A 22,539-nucleotide genomic window follows, 5' to 3' on the forward strand; every position below is an offset into this window, starting at 1 on the left:
CAACTTGTTACAACTAATTACTTTACTTTTTATCAATCTAAAATTTTTACTTTGAACAGAATGAACTATCCACCACCCGGCCAAAGCAAAAAGCATCCTCGAATCAAATACACCTTCCAAGTTAACGAAATGTCAAAATATACCTTGTCTTAATGCATTAACGTAATTATTTTACTTTGTATTTGGTTGGATATTTGGTTAGATGTAAAGTAAAATAATTAGGTTAAGACAAAGTATATTTTGACATTCCATTAACTTAAAAAATTTATTTGATTCAAAGATACTTTTTGCTTTGGCCAAGTAATGGATAGTTCATTCTGTTCAAAGTAAAAATTTTAGGTTGATAAAAAGTAAAGTAATTAGTTGTAACAAGTTGACGCAAAAGTTTTACTTTACATCTAACCAAATATCTAACCAAATACAAAGTAAAATAATTACGTTAATGCATTAAGACAAAGAATATTTTGACATTTCATTAACTTAAAAAACGTATTTGATTCAAAGATACTTTTTGCTTTGGCCAAGTAATGGATAGTTCATTCTGTTCAAAGTAAAAATTTTAGGTTGATAAAAAGTAAAGTAATTAGTTGTAACAAGTTGACGCAAAAGTTTTACTTTACATCTAACCAAATATCCAACCAAATACAATTTAAAATATTAATTTAATATAAAAAAAAATTATTTACTTTCAAAATGTGTAATTTTACCATCTGTCTAAGATGAATGACTTCAAGCATCAAACTTTTGACAATTTATTTTGTCATAATACACATTTTTGTACAAATACACACTATCTTACAATGTAAACACATTATAATCATGACAATTTGTCATAAAACACTTCAACAATGTGTATAGTATTGTTATAAAAACACATAATGTATAACAGTTTTTAGTATTTGTAGACACACTGGATAAAATGTAAATTCTAAATAAGAATCAGTTATGGTTGATAGATAAACCATAAAACTTAATCAAGATAAAACAAATCAGGTTTAGTAAACAGTATTACAGTTAATGTTGTATAAAAGGCTCAAAAAATTTACCTTCAGTAGCTGGGTCAAAGGAAAAAAATGTACTCCTGCAGTTTTGAAGAGGGGTTCTGCACCCTTCGGCTCATCTGCTTACTGTCTAGGTCCATGACATTTTTTTTGAAAGGCTTTAAAAGTTATATTTGAGTCCATCAGGATGTTTTAAGTTCAGTTCAAATGAGTCCAAACATGCACATGCAAAAGAGGGCAACTCATTTATTACTCCACACCGTCAATGAAAATGGAAATGTCCAGTGCAGGATTAAGAGCATCACTTTCACGGATCACAAAAAATTACATGGTGGTCTTTTTGAATTCCCTCTCCGCTTCTTCCCTCTGGTCAGCCTAAAAACATACAAGAACAGAGACCAATTTAGGGACTGTGCATAGATATGTACACTAGATGTAGCCTTGGCTACGGCAGTTCATTGGACCGAATGCGTCAAACAGAGCCGCCATCTTAAAACAGGGGAATCCCGCATCAGCGTCATTGTAGGCAATGGTGTAACAGAAATAAAATCACCATAAATCGTCATGAACGCGATTTTCTTGGTTTTCTTTTGGTTCGTTTGAACAGTCAGACATGTATTTAGCATTAGTACAGGAAAAAATAAAAAGTTTTGATTTTATGAAAATTTACTTTTTCTAACTGTAATGCATAGTGCTAGTAGCCCTTTCATCCATGCGCAGCTCAAAAGTCCGGCATCGTTCATGAATTCGAAGTACAGGCGGAGATGGCACCTTTACCTAGATACTTCCTATGACAAGACCCCTCTTCTAAGATGGCGGCGGTTTTGACGCATGCTCAGAGCCCCAAGGCGACATCTAGTGTATATATCTATGGGGATTGTGGAGGAAGAAAACACCCCTTCATCTGAAAATGTATTACACAATTTTGTTTGCTTTCCTACTATGGAGGTCAATGTAGAGCCCAAACATCTGTTGCTAACTTTAATTAAAATATCTTAATTTGTGTTCAGCGTAAAAATAAAATGTGTACGATTTATTTCAAGAGGAGAGTATGACAAAATTTTCATTTTTTATTGCATGGACACAAAACCAATGCAGGTAAATGGGGGGGCTCTTAACAACATTCTTCAAAATATCAGCCTGTGTGATTTCTTCCACAGAACACAAAAGAATGTGTAAATAACACAATTACTTGAACTACTTTTAAAGGAATAGTCTACTCTTTTGCCATATTAAACTATGTTATTACCTCAACCTAGACGAATTAATACATACCTATCTTTTTTCAATGCCTGCACTGTACAGCGCGTTGTGAATGTGTTAGCATTTAACCTAGCCCCATTCATTCCTATGGTACCAAAAAAGTTTTATTTTGTGGCACCATACTAACTGGTATAACTCCTCATGTAACAGTCTTTAAATAGGGAAAACATGAAAGTGTTTGGTGGCTTCCCTGTTTGGTACCATAGGAATGAATGGGGCTATGCTAAATGCTAACACATTCACAACGCACTGTACAGTACACGCATTGAAAAAAGATATGTATTAATTCGTCTAAGTTGAGGTAATAACATAGTTTAATATGGCAAACGAGTAGACTATTCCTTTAAGCAATATTGCACAACCAAATCAAAATTTTTCCATGTTTTATTCACCATCAAGGCTTGAGAAGACCTCTGTTAAAGGAATAGTCTACTCATTTTCAATATTAAACTATGTTATTACCTTAACTAAGAAGAGTTGATACATCCCTCTATCATCTGTGTGCATTCACGTAAGCGCTGGAGCGCGCTGCGACACTTTGATAGCATTTAGCTTAGCCCCATTCATTCAATGGTACCAATCAGAGATAAAGTTAGAAGTGACCAAACACATCAACGTTTTTCCTATTTAAGACGAGTAGTTATACGAGCAAGTTTGGTGGTACAAAATAAAACGTAGCGCTTTTCTAAGCGGATTTAAAAGAGGAACTATATGTTATGGCGTAATAGCACTTTTGTGAGTACTTCTACTCGGCGCAGTAACTCCCTCCCTCTCCCATTATGAGAGTGAGAAGGGGAAGGGACTTTTCAGGCGAGTCGAAGTACTCCCAAAAGTGCTATTACGCCATAAAATATAGTTCCTCTTTTAAATCCGCTTAGAAAAGCGCTACATTTTATTTTGTACCACCAAACTTGCTCGTATAACTACTCGTCTTAAATAGGAAAAACGTTGATTTGTTTGGTCACTTCTAACTTTATCTCTGATTGGTACCATTGAATGAATGGGGCTAAGCTAAATGCTATCGAAGTGTCGCAGCGCGCTCCAGCGCTTACGTGCACGCACACAGATGATAGAGGGATGTATCAACTCTTCTTGGTTAAGGTAATAACATATTGAAAATTAGTAGACTATTCCTTTAAAAGAAACCGCCACAGCTTTTCCATAATTCACTATGTTTTTCCCTCAAGGTAGACATGTTAATACATACCTCTCATGTCTCAGTGCGAGCAACTTAAAATATGAGTCCACTTCTGAATAAAAATTCCTTAGATCAGTGGTTCTCAAACTTTTTCCGCGTGCGGCCCCCCTTGTGTACGGTGCATTCCTTCGCGGCCCCCCCAAAGAAAATTTATGACAAAAAACTGTTCTAATATTTAACATTTTAAGTTATACAAATTAGTGCTGTTGGTTAGTAGCCTTATTTTTTTAGGTTTAATTACACAGAATTCATGATAAATTAATGTATTTTATAAAATGCCATAAAATTGGGGCCCCCCTGGCACCATCTCGCGGCCCCCCTGGGGGCCCCGGACCCCAGTTTGAGAACCACTGCCTTAGATGACATCGAGGTGAGTAAATTATAAGATGTTCATGACTTTTTTCAGTCAAAAATAAATTAAGGTTTTAATGAAAACATTCCAGGATTATTCTCCATATAGAAGACTTCAATGATGCCCAAATGGCTGAAGGTAAAAATGACAGTTTCAGTGCAGCTTCAAAGGGCTTTAAACTATACCAGATGAGGAATAAGTTTATTATCAAAGAAATGATCGGCTGTTTAAAAAAAAATACAACTGTATTTGGTTAACAGACACAAATGATCGCCTTGCTTCAGCTTTCTGTATTCTTCAAAGAGCTTACGCTGTATGTCCTATGCCAGGGCTATTCAAATCTTACCCTGGAGGGCCCGAGCACTACAGAGTTTAGGTCCAACCCTAATCAAACTTACCCACCTGTGATTGTCTAGTGATCATGAGGATGTCACAGGTCGGAGAAGCGGACCGCCCGTCGCGGGTCACGCTCCTCCTACCTGTGACAGATTTGGCGTAGTCGGCAGTCCACCCCGGGTTGAGCGACCAAGGCCCCCCAATGGCCTACCACGTATTTAAAGACCCTACTCGATTTTTCCTGTCACCAAGAAGAGCCCGTTCTAGGGACTAAAATTGTTTGGCGGGGGGGATGTCACATGGTGACTATTATAGGGCGGAACCAAAAGTGGCGAAGATTGGTTCCGCCCGAAGATGGTTTCCGCCCAGGCCGAACATTTCAAACACCAGTACTTCCTGGTTTCCAATGGCAACACAATCGGGGCTTTACGAGCCACAGGTGAGAAGAATTAAGGTGGTAATTTGTGATTGGAGGATGTGTGAGGATGGGACATATAAATAGAGCGGCAGAAACACCAGAGAGAGGAGTTGATTTTCGGGGCGAGCTCCGCTCCGTTAAAGGCGGACCAGAACTCACACTTCCTTTGAAGAGTCTAGAGCGCCGTTGATCGCTTTAAAAGCGAGCGGAAAGAGTGCGGGGCCAAGAGAGGCGAAAAGCAAGGAGTTGTGGCTGTATATTACAGGAGCACCACAGAAAAAGTGCTCGTCTCTGCGATTGTTGTGTGGTGCGTGGTCACAGAGACCGATCCGGTGTGGAAAGAGCGGAGGCCTGGGCGAAGTCTTTATAAGAAGAAACAGAGTAACATTGGAGAATACTCACCGGAGTTGTCGTTGAGGACGATCTACAGCGGCGGAAAAGCTGTAAACAGGAACAAGAACAGCAGAGAGTCATCGGGGAGTGTGAATAAGCTACGTTTATCACGAAGTGTGAGTAACAAGCTACGTTTATCACGAAGTATTAAGAAGAGTGCATTACCTGATGTGTGTTGTGAGTTTGATAACCAGCGTTCAGCCCCACCGTGGAGAGAAGCGTGGGCGAGCCGGGGAGTAGCATTGGAAGACGACAGTGTCGTGAAGAATTGCCAATGGCACGCGAATAACATCATAGATTGTATTACGTAGTGTGGAACGGAGGGTATATTACCCGACGTGTGTTGTGAGTTTAGCACACAGAGTTGCGGCCCCACTGTGGAGAGAAGCGTGGGTGAGCCAAAGAGTAATACTGGAAGACACCGTAGGAAGCCAGCATTGCGAAGTAGTGGCCTTTCACGTGAGTAACATGATCCAGCGTACCATGTGGTATTGAAGAGGGTATATTACCTGACGTGTGTTGTGAGTCTAGCACACAGAGTTGTGGCCCCACTGTGGAGAGAAGCGTGGGTGAGCCGAGGAGTACAACTAGGAGTAAACACTGGAGGTCTGGCGTCCATCCTGTAGGCACTTTTCCCCCTCCACCGAGAATAACGCCCAACCAACTCAGTCCTTAGTCACTTAAAGTGTGTGGAGTGTCGTGGGTGAGTCCTTGTCTTCACTGTGCGTGTGTACACCTAAAGCTTGCAGTGTAGTGCTGTGCTTGTGTTGACAGAAGCCACTTCGAGGTCAGAGGAGTCGTGAGGAGATCACAGCACGTTGAGGCTAGTGGAGCGTGGGTTAAAGGTAGTTGCCAATAGGATTTCCTGAGTATAAAGTGACGGATCCTTTTCCTGGCTCTGAAAGAGGGGAGTGGTGAAGTGTACCTGCATACCAGTGTGAGTAAACCATCTTGTAATTATTGTTCTTGGACGAAGGGTTACTGTTATAACGTCTTCATACGATAACAATCCTTGTGTGGAGCCTCTTCAAAGGTTCGCCGCTGCTCAGTATCTCTGGAACCGTAAGTGGAGGAGGAGCAAGGGAAGCGTTCGGCTCTGCACGACCATACCCGAAGTCGAATGCACCCTGTGTTGAACACCGCCCTGTAAGCCCACGGCCCTAGAGCGAAAGTTGTGTGGAATAACCATTGTGTTTGTACGAGAAGTTAAAGTCCCAGCCAGCTGTGTAACACTTACCTCTGCTTACAGCCACGAACCTGAGGAGGAACAGTTAAAGTCCCAGTCACCTGTGTCATTCTTACCTCTGCTTACAGCCACGAACCTGAGGAGGAAAAGTTCCCAGTCCCCTGTGTAATTCTTACCTCTGCTTACAGCCACGAACCTGAGGAGGAAAAGTTAAAGTTCCCAGTCCCCTGTGTAATTCTTACCTCGGCTTACAGCCACGAACCTGAGGAGGAAAAGTTAAAGTTCCCAGTCACCTGTGTAATTCTTACCTCTGCTTACAGCCACGAACCCAAACCTGAGGAGGAAAAGTTAAAGTTCCCAGTCACCTGTGAATTTCTTACAGCCACGAACCTGAGGAGGAAAAGTTAAAATTCCCAGTCACCTGTGTAATACCTGCCTCTTCCCACAGCAAAGGGCCCAGAGCCTCCTAAACACCCCCCCCCCCCCTTGCTATGAAGGCCTGAGGACTGATATGTTCTTTTTAAGTATTTAGTTCCCCCTATTTACCATTTTAAATTTTTAAATAAAAGTTGTTAGATTTTAATTCTTTGTCTGTCTGGTCATTGGGGTGTTTTGGGACCTCCTTGGGGTGGAAATAGGAGGAGCGTGACCCGCGACAGGGGCGGTCCGCTTCTCCGACCTGTGACAAGGACCTTGATTAGCTTGCTCAGGTGTGTTTGATCAGGGTTGGAGCTAAACTCTGCAGTGCTCTGGCCCTCCAGGGTAAGATTTGAATAGCCCTGTCCTACGCCTTCCATATTCTACTTACAGAAAAAACAGAACTGGTGCTGCGTGCGTTTGTTCCGTAAGTAGAATAAGAAAGGCGTAGGACATACAGCGTAAATTCTCTGAAGAATACTTCAGCCATTTGTGTGTAATTGAAGTCCACTATATATGGAGAATAATCCTGGAATGTTTTCATCAAAAACCTTAATCTCTTTTATTTAGTGAAGAAAGAAAGTTTTGAACGTGAGTAAATTATGAGGAATGTTTAATTCAGAAGTGGGCTAATACTTTAATTGCTGTAGCGTGCATATGTAAGCGTTTAGCTCAGCACCATTCATTCCTTAGGATCCAAACAGCATGCAGTAACACCATCATACCTGACTAGTCCCCCTTTTTTTAGAATTTGAGGGAGAGTTCTGATGATGTTACTGCGACCGAGGTCCGAGTGCTGCAAACTAAGTGCTCTTCTGCCATACAATATAGTTCTCACTTTTTATCCGCTTAGAAAATCACCAGGTTTTATTTTGTGCCACCATACTTACTTATGTAACTACTCATGTAACAGTCTTTAAATAGGGAAAACATGGAAGTGTTTGGGGCCAGTCACACCAAAAGCGTTTATGGCAGTTGCAGGCGCCTTTTTTGAATGATATTCTATGGGCAGGGCGCGTTCGCGCGCTGTTCATGCGCGCCGAGCGCCTTGCGTTTTTTTTGCCGCCTGCCGCGCACGCGTTTCTGAATGAGGGCTGAGAGCGGAGACGCGCCCGACGTCATTCGCCTCTTTCCATTGATCAATCGAATGAGGGTAGAGGCGGGCCTTACGTTGTGGTGAGGGAAGTTTACAGTTGCTTTGAAGAACCGGACTCCACTCGCTCACTCTCTCCTGCGTGTTTGTGCACCTCTCACCCTAAAACAAGGTCAGACCAAGCGCCCTCTTTTTAAAGTTTCTGCTAATATGACAGTTAACAGCAAAAGAGCGCTCACGCTTCAATATTTGATTGACAAGACAGCTGACTCGGTGGTTGCTTAGCAATATGAAAAGCGGCATCGCACTGCAAGCGTTTAAAGCGCTTTTGGTGTGACTGGCCCCTTTGGTGGCTTCTAAATGTATCCCTGTTTGGAACCTAAGGTATGAATAGGGCAAGGCTAAATGCTAACACATTTACGACACACTGTACAAAGATTAAGTGTACTTATTGAAAAAAGATAGGGATGGATTAATTCGTTGAAGTTGAGGTAAGAACATAATAAAATATTAAAAAACTGTGGTGTTTTCCTTTAAAGGGATAGTTAATCATAAAATGAAAATTCTGTCATCATTTACTCATCCTCATGTTGTTCTGAACCTGTATAAATGTATTTTTTCTGATGAACACAAAAGAAGATATTTTGAGAAATGATGGTAAACACACAGCATAGTGTTCATTGACTTCTATAGTAGGAAAAATATTTTGGAAGTATTGTGATAAATGAAGAAAATATTTTCATAAATGATGGTAAGCACACAGTTGACGGTACCCATTAAATTCCATCATATTTTTTTATTCCTACTATTAAAGTTAATGGTCACTATCTGCTGTGTGTTTACCATCATTTTTTCAAAATATCTTTTGTGTTCATCAGAAAAAAGAAATTCACACAGGTTTAGAACAACACGAGGATGAGCAAACGATGACAGACTTTTCCATCCCAAGGTGAACCATCCCTTTAAGGCAACCATGGTTGGAGAAACTTTCAGTAGTTTGCATTGTCTACATTACCTGGTATTCTTTGATCAGACAGCTTGCATCTTCACCAAAGTACATGAATCAGGCACTTCAGCAGGCTTTCTCTTCTGATTTCTATGTCCAGACTCTACAAAATGTTCAAGATGTATTGTTTATTTTAGACCAAAATACTACTAAATTAATTGCCACAAGCAATTTTGTTCGCATGCAACCAATACCTGATCCATAACTTTAATAGTGTCCTTAGTTTTTCATGGAGGACTCCACCTTTGCTCCTAATAACATGAGAGCTCTGTCTGTCCAAAGAGGCCATAAATCTTGATTTTCAAGGTAAGATCGTGATGCACATTTCTGCATTAATCTGAAAGTAAGAGAAACAGAAAATACACTTCTGAAAAAATTATTTCTAGAACTAGTTGTAAAAATAGATATACACAAAAAACATTTAATGAATATATAATTAGAGCATCTAAAACATTTTCAAAAGCACTACATCCTATGGTAAAAACTATGGTTAATTCAGTACAAGTCACATTTTAACATTTTATAATAAAATAAATGCTTTTACCTCCTCTGGCAATCTTTCTTGCAGTTCTTGAACAGTAGGTTGGTTTTCCACAATCTCTTGTCTGCGTAAGGCAAACGTCTTTGTCATAATGTTTGCTGATGTCTATCCAGGGATGGGATATGATTGGCCTGAACAAATAATAGATAATTGCTAGACATTTACATGTTCACTACATCTTGTGACATAAACACAAGTTTTTATTTAAAAAAGAATACTGTGGAGATCATTTTGTTTGTATGGACCCTGTCAAGAACCGAACGATTTTATGTTTGCTCGTCTCTCCACGTGTGCAGTTTTGAGTGCATAATTACACAGAAACGGAGCGCTGCGCGACTTTCAAACAGCGCTTCCGGAAGGAGATGCAGTATAAACAGCCAAATGCATTTTAATCGACTACAGTATGAGGCAAAGTAGCAAAACTGTCGCTAAAGTTTACACATCAAGAGTTCTGATCTTTGAAGGGCATAGAGACACATTCATCCGCATGCCTATAGAAACTGCTCACTTTAGCGCCTTTTTGCGGTGAAATTGCTTAAAATCACTTTGATATTAACATCTGCAAGCCTTTAAAACACGTGCAAATGATTAAACGTTTCCTATTTTAATTTGCGCATTAATCCGCGAATCGCATGTGAGCCGAACCGTCACGCTTAATCAACTGCGATCCGACCGGTAACAGTTACAGCACTAAGTAATACTAACCGTATGTAAAACAACAGTACAATCACACGTGTATAATGTTAATAATACGCCAAAACGTATGTTTAAAATTACTTACCAATTTTCTTGAATCCCATTGTACCACGCGGAGTTCATCCATCGGTGCAGTGTAAATCAAGATGGCGGAAAGCTGAACTTCAGCTGAACGTCCTTACGCACCAACCAGCATGACGTTACGTAAGTCACGTGACAATGGAAACTAATATTTTTAATTTAATTTACAGAAATGTATTTACTTTACACCAACAGGACTTACTTTTAATTTAAATCAAACACATTTTTTACATAAAACTGATGGCTGGACAGAAAATGTATTTTTTTGAGTTAGATCAAATATAAAATCTTCTTTAGAGTAATGACATGCGTTGTGCACTTTTTTCAGTGAATAAAATGTCAAAAGAAAAGTGTGAGCAGAAACAGGAATCCAGCCTACTTGTGCAAATTGCTCTCATTAAAACAAAAAGAAATGTTTTACTACAGTTAATAGAGTGAGCACTTGTTACTGTAAATTGTAGTAATTGAAAACTTCATTTCAGTTACACAGTATATAGTTAAACAGTTCTCTGTTTAAACCTACGATAAGGCTTTCATAATATGTGATCTCCCCCTACCGATCTTTTCTTTGCCATTTCGTATGCTCAGACTGGCACCTTACAGGTGTTCCCTTGACTTTTGCACTACATGCTGAGCAATGGGTTTCTATTTGTCCTCTACCTCAAGCACAGGGCTTCACATCAAACATTAACCTCGCTGAACGACGACATAACCAAATCAAAGTCAATTCAACACTACTTGATCCAGGCTTGAGTAATATAATTATCAGTAATATACATAATTAGATGGCAAATTGAAACATGAGTGGTGACAAGCCAAGAGAAGAAATAAAATGAAAAATGTAATGGATGTCTGTTTGAACTTTCCTTCAATGCAATAATAGAAAAAATAGAAATCCTTGTGTGGAAGGAGCCTTCAAGGTGATCAAAGGAAGACATTATTATGACGGAGGATGAAAATAAAAGTAGCATAGATCTGTTTTTGGAGGGCAGCAGTGAAATCCATTTCCCTCAGCGGCTAATCCTTTCCCTTCTGTCTTTTAATCAGAGACAAACTCTTTTAGAATTGAAACGAATATGAAGTCAGCAAAACATATTAGTCAGTTCGTATGCAGAAAGTTCAATATATATTCATATATATTCCGAGTTCTCCTGAAATGAAAAGTCCTCTGTGTGTTTGTGAGCGTGTGAGAAAGTGAGAGTGGAATTTTTTATTCCTATTAGTGAACTCGCGGAGAGTAGAGGCCTCAATCTCATCCAGTTCTGTGGCGAGGCCGTGTCATAAATATAGATGCGGATGCAGTTTGGGCCTTTTTTAAAATACGCAGAACAGGTGAGGGGATCGCCATGCATCCATTCAAGATTTAAAGAAATGATGATGACCATTTCCGTAATCGACACTGTGTTTTCGATCACCTACTGCGCTCCAGACTGCTCACAGGGGGATGGGATTGAAAACGCACCGTGAATCAACTTTTAAACGAGAGGGAAAGAGATTGAGATGTGATTTTATTTCTCCAGACTGCACCCAGGCACATGGGACTTTCCTGTGGGGTTTGTGCGCAACCAATTTCCCGAGAGTGACGGGGGAGTTTTGGCAGAGAGGTTCAGGCTGAACCCTGTCGGCCAATTTAATGTAATGAATGCTGCACTGGACATTGGGCAATCTTAGATGTAATAAAAATATAAACATAATATTCCTAAACGGCGCTGATCAATAAATGAAAGGGAATAAGCGGGTAGTTGAAGGTATTACAAAATGCAGCAATCTCCTTAAAGACGGCAATTTAACTTTGGTAGTGGATATGCAATTACTGGGGACGGTAATGTAATTGCCATACCTGACTACGGCAATAGGAAGAATGACAACAGTAATGATTTCTGTGCAAAAGAAAATAAGCTATTTATCAAACCAGCTGGCCAATAAGGTGACCACCTGCTAATAAGCCCAAGGGGGGACAAGGGGTATGTTTCTGAGGGACAATGTGGGACACTCCCTGGCCCGGCGGTGCATTCAACCCACAGGTCGACTTATTGATAGTGGTTAACCCATTTCTAGCACATACCACCTTACACTGCAAAAAATTATTTTTTAGAAAAAAATTCGTAGTATTTTGTACGGTCTTGTTTTCAGTAAAAATATCAAAAAATTCTTAAATGAAGACGCTTTTTCTTGATGAGTAAAACGACCCAAGAAAATAAGTCTAGTTTTTACACAAAAAAATATCAAATTTAAGTGATTTTGTGCACAAAACCAGCAAAAAAAAATAAAAAATCTGCCAATGGGATAAGTAAAAAAATCTTGAACATTTTTCTTAAACACTAAATTCAGGAAAAATTTGCTTACCCCATTGGTAGATTTCTTTCCTTGTTTTATGCACAAAATCACATCTTTGATATTTTTGGTCTAAAAACTAGACTTATTTTCTTGGGTCGTTTTGATCCTGAAGAAAAGGTATCTTAATTTAAGAATTTTTAGATATTTTAACTGAAAACAAGACAAAAATACAAAGATTTTTTTTCTTGATTTTTTTTTTTTTTTTTTTTTGCCGTGTACATGGCATATTAATAATGCCCTATTCCCCTAAACATGTTTAATTGCTGATGTATGCTCATGAATAGGCCAACCAATGTGTATTTAAAAAAAAATAAAGATTCATAATATTTTGAACATTCAATGAATTGACAGATGTACTTCCACTTACGATTTACTTTAGCTATTTAATTTATTTTTCATTACAATTTATTCACTTTAAATAAATTATAATATAAAATTATAGAATTAACAGGGATTGAAGTTGCTCAACAACACAGAAACAGTTAAAAAAAGTCTTAACTCACAACCAGTGATGCCACAGTTACTTTGAAAAAGTAATCTGATTACTGATTACTGATTACTCATTTAAAAAGTAACTAAGTTACTTTACAGATTACTTGATTTTAAAAGTAACTAAGTTAGATTACAAGTTACTTTGTTAGTTACATTCCAGTAGCTGCCAACACCCCCACTGCCTCAACATTGACAATCGGTTTTGCCAACACTCACTTTATTGGAAGTGCATTTTTAACAGTAACGTCAACAATGTATCTCCTGACATTTTAAGTTGAACTGTTGTGTTTTAAAAAACTAAAAAATATATATATGAGTCTTTCTTGACTTCACTTAACATAAATAGGGGTGAGCAGGGGCCATTTTCAGAAAAACTTAATTTTAAAAGCTAATGTTTTAGACAGAGATATATTTTTGCTGTGGTCAATAACTCACAAGTGTGGTCTATCAAAACCAGCTGGAATTTTGAACAAATGTAAAACGACGTCTGTATAATTTCACTTTAAACAAGAGTAGTGAATTGTTACTGTTGACCTTGACAGCAGGGACGAAAGTAACACACAGGTGGGTCAAAAGTAACACAACAAAACATGATAGATTTTTGTGTTACACTTGTTTTTATTAAATATATATTACTATGACCTCTTTAATATGTAACTGCAAACTTATTTTGTCATTTATCTTTGTAAAAAATAATTAAATTACATTTTTATTTTATCAAATGTTTCAAAAGCAACCAACAGTACAAACTTAAATTGCTGAGACTAAAAAAAAAATTCAATAGTTTGAACACTATGAAAATAAAATTAAATCAAATTAGAATAATATCAATTTTTTACCATATTATACACAGTATTAGCAGCGGGACAAAACTAAGTGTTACTTTTGACCCGACAGGATCTATTTACTCTATTCACCTTATTCCGCCACGCCCCTTTTTAATTCTTCGCTCTTCCGCATTTTGTCAACCGACTTCCGCTGCTAATATGGCACAGTGCATTCGGTGGTTAGTTTGGGGGTTAGAAGATTGTTTGTAGTTCACTATAACTTTAGCCAAATGACAAATATCGCTACTGCTGTTAATGTTTTAAATTAGGAGCACGGAGAAAACTTCATAAGACGCTCGGATAGTCTTATATCGTCCCATCAATCGTCTCGTGGTAAGACGATATGAAGCGGCCGCGGCAAGTAACCTATGGGACATATTACCTTGTCCTGTCAGGAGTTGATGGATCAGCATTGGAAATTATTAAAGTACTTATGCCTACCAATATTTGATTTCGTCTTTTTTTTTTTAAAGCAAATGTGCACCTTAGCCAGTCCAATAACTATTTCGTTTTTATGTGGTACCATGATAGAATTCATTTGCAAACTTGCCAACACTTATTCCTTCAAATCAGGAGACTTAAATCCTTTTAAGTGGAATCTACAAAGCTCACATATGATTTAAGAAATTCCTTACAGATAATATCTGATCACACTGTAAAGGTTTATATAACTGCATGGGAGGTTACATCTGATCACATAGTAAAGGTTTAATATAAATGCACAACATCTGATCACATAGTAAAGGTTTAATATAATTGCACAACATCTGATCACATTGTAAAGGTTTAATATAAATGCACAACATCTGATCACATTGTAAAGGTTTAATATAAATGCACAACATCTGATCACATTGTAAAGGTTTAATATAACTGCACAACATCTGATCACATTGTAAAGGTTTAATATAATTGCACAACATCTGATCACATTGTAAAGGTTTAATATAAATGCACAACATCTGATCAGACTGTAAATGTTTAATATCACTGCATGACATCTGATCACATTTGAAGGTTTAATGTAACTTTACAACAGGTAAAGCAAGACCACCCTGCAATAAATTAAGACACAGCTTTATCGGAGTCATCAGGAGCTGATCCCAAGTGTTTATCTGGAAGCTGTTGGTGTGTGTACTGGTAAAGTGCTTGGCGACTGTGTAATGGATGCAATATCAACCCTGTGTAAAGCTGAGAAAGATGGTTGTTTCTCAGTAGAGATATGTACATTTGTGCCAGCTCAACACATTGAAGCAGTTTCTCGGACAGGGTTTACAGGACTAGGATTTAATTATATTAGGACATTTTAGTTTTTACAAACAAACCCTACAAAAAAACAAGACTGGTGCGCATCTTGTGACAAAACAATGGCACTCATATATGTTGAGGTATGTCAGGAAAAGGTGTTTTTAAATTATTGTAGCTCAAATATGCATTTTAGCCTGGGACCAGCATAAGCCCTGTCCGGGAAACTGCACCATTGTTTTCCCATATCAGATGTAGGTTGCTTCAAGTTGAGTTGTGATTTTAAAGTGTAGTTCTGGTCAGAGACGGATGGATCCTCCCATTGTGTTTCTGCATCACAGTTTAGGAACATGTTGATTGTATCATCCTCACAGTTGTCCACTGCATCACTACACATCAATGCATCTGTGAAAACAATATAACCATAAACATTTTTATGTTAGTATTAAAATAAACTTGCATCATGAGAATTAATATATAAATGGCAACCATACTTAAACAGAACAGTGTGTAAGAGAGAGATGCATTAAAAAAAAAAACAGTAACATTATGCACACAACCTTTAACTTCAGTGTTAAATAATATGTCGTTTAATAGGTCATTATCAATATCTGAATGAGAAATGAACTGACATTCTAGCATCTGAAATGTCAGTAACTTGTAGGAATCACGTGGGCTACTGTAAGAATGCAATGTACTATAATATCTCGTTGTACTATCGTAAATATAAAAATATAGGTGGACAATTAAAACCATTAAAATAGTTGCATTTTATAAACTAACGTTACTGATCTTAAGTGTATTTGTAGAACGGACTTCACAAATCTAACTTTAGGCGAACGAGCACAAAGTTAGCTAAGATAGCTTACCTGAAACTGGCCACCTTTTCAACACCCGGCGTGGTTTAAAGTTTCCGGAACATCGTAGTCGAACCATTACTTGGGATAAGGGTGTTCCTCAGTTGGCTTAAAATTGGTAAGAAAGAAACATAAAGGCGCTCGAGTGAGCTTTTTAAGCTTAACGCGTCGCCTTGAGTCACTGCCTCAGCTGCTCATCGTCTATGCGGCCGGAAGAACATTGACAAAATGAGCGAAATGGCGCCGCCCTTGTTGTCGTGAAAAATAAGGTGAATAAACTCGACTTACTTTTATTTTGAAAAACTGAGAAGTCTTCAGGATGTTATATACCTTGTAGATTTATCAGTATTGTAACACATGAAACGAGAAACACAACGCGTTGTAAGAAAAAAAGACCGCTTTTGGAATTTACTTATCATGATTGAAAACACAGTTCTGGATCTACACGTGGAAATCGGTGAGTAAATAACGCGATTTTGTCAACTCTTTCAGAGGTTATGTGCTAATATGCTGTCATAGTGAGATTTAGAAGTTATAAGGGCTCGGAGAAAATCGCTTTGTTACTTTCGTTCTTAAACTCTCCCACACTTACTGGTTTTGCACTGAAGTCCAGCTTTTGTTGTTTGGGTAGTGGATGAACTCCTGCTCACTGCTTCGCATCACCGGGTGGGTAGTTTCACTGTCTGCGCCGTGCCGCGACTCCACATGTTTTTTAATTTTTTATTTGACGTAGTGTTTTTGTAGCTGCATCTCTCTTCTCTCTCCATTGTACGCTGTTTACGTTTGTGTCGCTTACACGTGACCTGAATTGTCCTCGTGCTGAACACGTGACTTGTCGCACATTTGACTTCACTTCCCGAGACGCAAGAAGAAATATACAAGAAAATATATATTTTACTAAGGAAAATTTAAAAAATAGTAACGCACAGTGACTTGGATAAGTAACTTTAATCTGATTACTGGTTTGGAAATATTAACGCGTTAGATTACTCGTTACTAAAAAAAGTGGTAAAATTAGAGTAGCGCGTTACTAAGTAACGCGTTACCGGCATCACTGCTCACAACTACAAGGTTCACAGAACGAGAAGGGAGAGGAAGGATGGTGAACTTGCATGTTAGTAAAGGCAGGCGCAGGAAAAAACTGTTCAGTGTTCTGGAGACACCTTTAGGACTTTCAGCCACAAATATTTATTTTCGTCTTTCTTGTACCCACACATTCTCTTTGTAATTAATGATGGCGGTGCAGAGTCAGACTCAGTCTCTTTCTCCATTTTTCAAATTGGAAAGCGCGCATCTAAAAGGTATGCACGTGTGTGGCTGCGTGCGGACTGCGCTGTCATGACAACAACGAAAAGTTGACAACAACTTGGCTTCAAACGCTGTGCGCGCACGTGCTACGCGGGACGGGTGGTCACCCTTCTGGCCAAGTAAACGTGTCTTAAAGGAATAGTTGCCAAAAATTGAAATTCTGTCGTCATCATGATCACTCAAACACACACACACGCACACACATGTATGTGTGTACATATGTACTGTAGTCAAAACCACTACGCAATCAAATGGTACTTTGGTTTAGTTGAAAGAAACTATATGAGTGTCAATGTACAAATGAAACATGAAAATTGTATGATTTGGCACTGAAGACTCTGGACATTTATCATCAAATCAGCGTATATATTAAAAGGCACAAGGTTGATGACAAACATAATCAGTCACAATCAAAAGATGTGTACAACATCGCTGGTGTAATGGCAAAATCAAAGATGTCTCATGAACCCTCAACCTAATCTTTTTACAAAGTGTAGATGAGCGAATGTTGTCCCCGAGATCATTTTCTGCTGGTTGTAATGAATATTTCAGACCTGGAATGGTGTCATTAATGTTAAACATCCTAGTACAGAAGACACAACTGTTCTGCCTTTTCAATCAGGGAACAAATCAGACTGCTGGCAGCTACATTGAATCCAATCCATAAAAGCCTCTTTGCTTACTAAGCATTTAAAAAGTGAGATAAGTTCGTACTGCAGTGAGATCCAGTGCCATCCCAGTGTATTAGGCATCACTAAGAACTATATTCCCCAGAAGACACTGTAATAAAAAGGTTGGATTCAGTCCGAAAACAACAAATGCAGAAGATAATGTGAAGGATATGAAAGAGAATGGAATAATAATGAATTGTAGATTTCATCAGTGCAGCGTACAAACCCGTCTCCTAGCAACATGCAGTTTTCCACGTGCAGTTCTCCTCGGCATCTGTAAGGCCGGACATCTGTAAAAACAAAACAAATCAGTCTCGTGTTCACTGTAATTGTAAAATTCAGAGTTCTTTCCCTTTGACCTTTCATTCGCATCTTGGAAATTGTTATTGTTGCAACAAAATGAAACACGGGAATGTCTGACTTTTCTTTTTTGCACTCCATTGTCCTCAGGAGTCATCATATTATCAGAGAAAGTTATTTGTGAAAGATTCCTGGTGTATATAAAACTACCCTGCAAAGAAACATGTACATTATTTGCATTTAAATAACTTATATTCTGAAGGCCTAATTACACATTTAGCAGCGGTTTCCTGGTGAGGGTTTATCCTAGTCCCAGAAAATATATCATTGTCTTGTCTCAAGATGCACACCAGTATTGTTTTTGTAAGGTATGTTTGTAAAAACGAACTAAATGTCCTAATATAACTAAGGTCTACTCCTGGATTAATCTAAACCTTATCCGTCGTTATACATTTCCATACATTAATTTATTTCTCAGTCCACCACAAAATTAAAATTTGAATGAATGAACATAAACAAACATCTGTTCAGAGTGCCGCCGTTGGATTGCGTCGAACGCTCATCGAGGTCTGATTGGTCGAGAGGATAAATCGCGTTTAGGCTAAAAATAGACTCGGCGCTTATCGCGTTTTGGAAAAGAACGGCATCTTGTACCTACATTTTAACAGGAAATGTAGTGATTTGGCATGAAACGTTCATGGAGCAGTGAATAGGTTCAGTACACAGCCAAATGACATGACAAACTCATTTTTTTTTTTTAAATGGTGTTTATCGCGTTTTGGAAAAGAGCTCTTCAAATGTACTTTATTAAATACAACTAATTTCTTAAATTACATAATATTCACAACATTTTCAGATACATTTATGTAATATTTTTTAATCATATTTACTAATTTTTTTGTAGACTTCACTTTCTATTGCATTGCTTTAGGATTTTTGATTACATCTACACAATTTTGTTTGTGATTGTCATGATTTGTATGGAAAGAACAAACCCAGATGGAGGCAGGGATGAACACAATTCAGGTTTATTAGAATAAACAAAGCAAAAGCCCACAAGGGGAAAAACAACATAATTCCACACTAAACAGACTTGAATGACACAACAATAAACTTGACAGAGATTTCTACTGTATAACAAGACTCACAAACTTCACTTGGTACATGGACAATACAAAACAGAAAAGCACAAGACAGACAACACAAGAGCACAAAATGGAATAGCAAGTAGGCAAACAATGGCCAAGTGCTTCCACCCATAACACGTAGGACAATGACAAACTTTACAGCTTTCTTATGTTCTCAATATTTTTAAGAAAAAAAATCACCAAAAAATTGAATGGATCATAGTTAAAGGAACAGTATGTAGGATTGTGGCCAAAACTGGTACTGCAATCACACAACTGGAGGCCAATACACAACATGACAACATAAACATCAGTTGAGGAATGAACTCCACTTTCTAAATGACAATATCCTGGCTGGACCGCTGTTGTCAGTGATATAAGTATTTGAAATGAAAATGATTTCTTAATGTCTGGTGACATATCAGAGCCATTTTATGAATAATTGATATACATTTCTTACATACTGTTCCTTTAAAGTTTTTACAGTATAGCTCAGTTACTTACTCATTTAGCTGACGCTTTTATCCAAAGTGACTTTCAATTGCTACACCTCTGTAGCAACTGGGGTTAAGTGTCTTGCTCACACAATGGTGTGTCACAGTGGATTCAAACCCGGGTCTCTCACACCAAAGGCGTGTGTCTTATCCACTGCGCCATCACCAGCCTACTAATTGGTAGATAGGGAGCATACGGAGCACACATACTGATTAAGAAAATGTATAGCTTTAATGTACTGTTAGTGCTTTTGGATATAATTGTCTGCCAAAATGTGTAAATTAAATGTAAATTTAGTTTACACAAAATTAAAGTTCATTATTAATTCACCTCCAAACCTGATGCATGCTGTTATTATACAATATGGAATATAAAAGGAAATTTCTTTTAAATCACTCAAATATCATCCTTATAACGATCATTTGGAATCGCCATGTTGATGACCGGACCACAGACTCAGTCTTGTATGATCATCACATTTACTGTAGAGGAAAATGTAAAAAAAAAATCTTTGGCATACTTCTGATACATTTTGTAATGTTGGGATGAAGACAGGCAGAGGATCCATATGCAGTATGTATTAAAGTTAAACAAGAAACAAGAATCCTCAAAATAGGTAGAACACAAAGAAAGGACAAGGAACCAAACACAACGAAAAGACAAGGAACCCAACACACACCACCACGAAAAGACAAGGAACACAACACAAACATCCAACAAAGACTGACACAGGACCACTGAAACACTACACTCTCAGAAACAAAGGTACAAAAGTTGTCACTGGGACAGTACCTTTTCAAAAAGGTACACCTTTGTACCCCAAAAGTGCTTATTAGTACTTCAAAGGTACATATTTGTACCTAAATGGTACATAGTATGACCTTTTTAAAGGGTACTGCCCCAGTGACAGCTTTGTACCTTTATTTTTGACAGTGTAGGGCTATATATAGCCTACACATACAGTAGTAATCAGGGACAATAGGACACACCTGGGAAACAATTAGCACACCAACCAATGAACAAAAGAACTACAATACACTACAAAACATGGTAGACAGGACAGAACTTCAAAATAAGAGACATGTGCTGCGTCCGAAACCACCTACTTCATATTATATAGTACGCGAAATGCAGTAGGCGAGGCGAGTAGTATGTCCGAATACATAGTATTCGAAAAACAGTATGCGAAAAGTACCCGGATGACCTGCTTCCGGTTAGATTTTGCAGTGTGCATACGATGGACACTTCACAATCTCATGATGCCCTGGCGGAGGAGTTATCCAACGAAGAAGAAGAGGCATGCGGCAGTTTTCACACTGGAATGACATGATGTGATGACGACGTATGTCACGTGATGTAGCAACATGGCGTATGTAGTACGTCCGAATCTCATTCATACTACCAGGATTCATACTATACAGTACCTACTGTTTTACCGCCAAGGTACTTCATCTTATTCAGTACCTACTATACAGTATACGGTTTCGGACGCAGCCATGGACTGGGGAAATACAAGACAGGACTGCTACACATTTGGCATTGTGGTCAGTTTTGGACACTTGGTTTTTACTGCATATACAAGTAAGGAACAAGATGAGTAAAAAATGTTTTAATTATTTGAGTTAACTGTTCCATATATAGACCTTTTGCGAGTCGACGTCACAGTTACGTCACACGCGCATGTGGTGGCAGAAAAACAGTGGAAATGAATGAGACACGAGTGAAAAGAACAATATAACTCACTAGAAAATGTTTTGTTGTGCTGTTGAGTGTCAGAATAGGAATGCCAAAATAGATGACCTTCATTTTTATAGTATACCATCGCCAAAGACACCATTTGAAGATAAACGTAGGTGTTTATGGTTGCAATAAAAGCCCTCAACCGGACAGACTGGAGTGATGAAATCATTTGGAAATCTTTTAATAATTAGAAAAGAAAATAATTAGAGAAGATATCCGGTGTTCTGTCGAAGTCTGATACCTCTATGTGTCTCTTATAGCGCTTAAAGATTTGAATTAGTTATTATAATATCAATAATATTACCATTTTTTAAAGTTTTCTTTTTTTTCTATTACTTCTTTTTACCTTATATGTTAGCCTATGTTTTCTTTCTGTTTGTTCTAAATTATGATGTTTACTAATAAATATATAAACATAACACACACACACATAATGTAAAGTGTTAATAATATATAAACAGGCCTATACAAATTAATTTGTATGTAAACATAATAGTTTTAGAACAAACACGTAGGCTATAAATATAAGGAAGAAATTGAAAACAGGAAATGATGAAATATTTAATAAATGATATTATACATGATAGTATTGCTCTTATAAGTACTTTAGCGATTCATACTGTAAAAATAATTGATTTACCAATAAAGAACAATACATATACATTACATACATGCACACAATTAGTAGCCAAGCCATTTAAACTTTTAATTTATTTAAAAAATAAACATAAATTGGTGAAAACGATATAAGAAACATTACACTTAAGAGAAATATAGGGGAAACAGACTTCTACAGAACACCGGATCCATAAAAATCACAGTTTAACCCTAAAACACTTCACACAGCTAATGAGAAGCATTCACTTTCTGCCACCAGTTGGGCTCCGCCCACAAAAAAAGTCATCTCTGTTTGTAAACACGCAAAAGGTCTATACATTATATTGCCAAACGTTTTGGGAAACCCCTTCAAACCATTAAATTCGGGTTTTCCAATCATACAAAGACATTTTGGACAAGTTCATGCTCTCAACATTGTGGGAACAGTTTAGGGATGACAGTTTGGGGATGACAGTTTGGGGATGACCCCTTGCTGTTCCAACATGACTGTACACCAAAGCAAGGTCCATAAAGACATGGATGAGCGAGCTTGATGTGGAGG

The 22,539-nt window shown here is 37.9% G+C and overlaps 2 long non-coding RNA genes across 2 annotated transcripts; both read right to left on the reverse strand.

The window, feature by feature from the left end:
* Nucleotides 1–753: 753 nt before the first annotated feature.
* On the reverse strand, nucleotides 754–10,290 carry LOC129450344 (uncharacterized). Its single transcript, XR_012359726.1, has 5 exons — nucleotides 9,986–10,290; nucleotides 9,208–9,335; nucleotides 8,858–9,000; nucleotides 8,673–8,766; nucleotides 754–1,376 (listed from the first exon to the last, which is right to left on the reverse strand). It is a non-coding gene; the product is annotated as an uncharacterized lncRNA (long non-coding RNA).
* Nucleotides 10,291–14,447: 4,157 nt separating this feature from the next.
* On the reverse strand, nucleotides 14,448–16,010 carry LOC141351331 (uncharacterized). Its single transcript, XR_012359553.1, has 2 exons — nucleotides 15,752–16,010; nucleotides 14,448–15,287 (listed from the first exon to the last, which is right to left on the reverse strand). It is a non-coding gene; the product is annotated as an uncharacterized lncRNA (long non-coding RNA).
* Nucleotides 16,011–22,539: the final 6,529 nt, after the last annotated feature.

The sequence above is a fragment of the Misgurnus anguillicaudatus genome, chromosome 20, assembly GCF_027580225.2.
Source record: "Misgurnus anguillicaudatus chromosome 20, ASM2758022v2, whole genome shotgun sequence".
NCBI classification, from domain to species: Eukaryota; Metazoa; Chordata; class Actinopteri; order Cypriniformes; family Cobitidae; genus Misgurnus; species Misgurnus anguillicaudatus.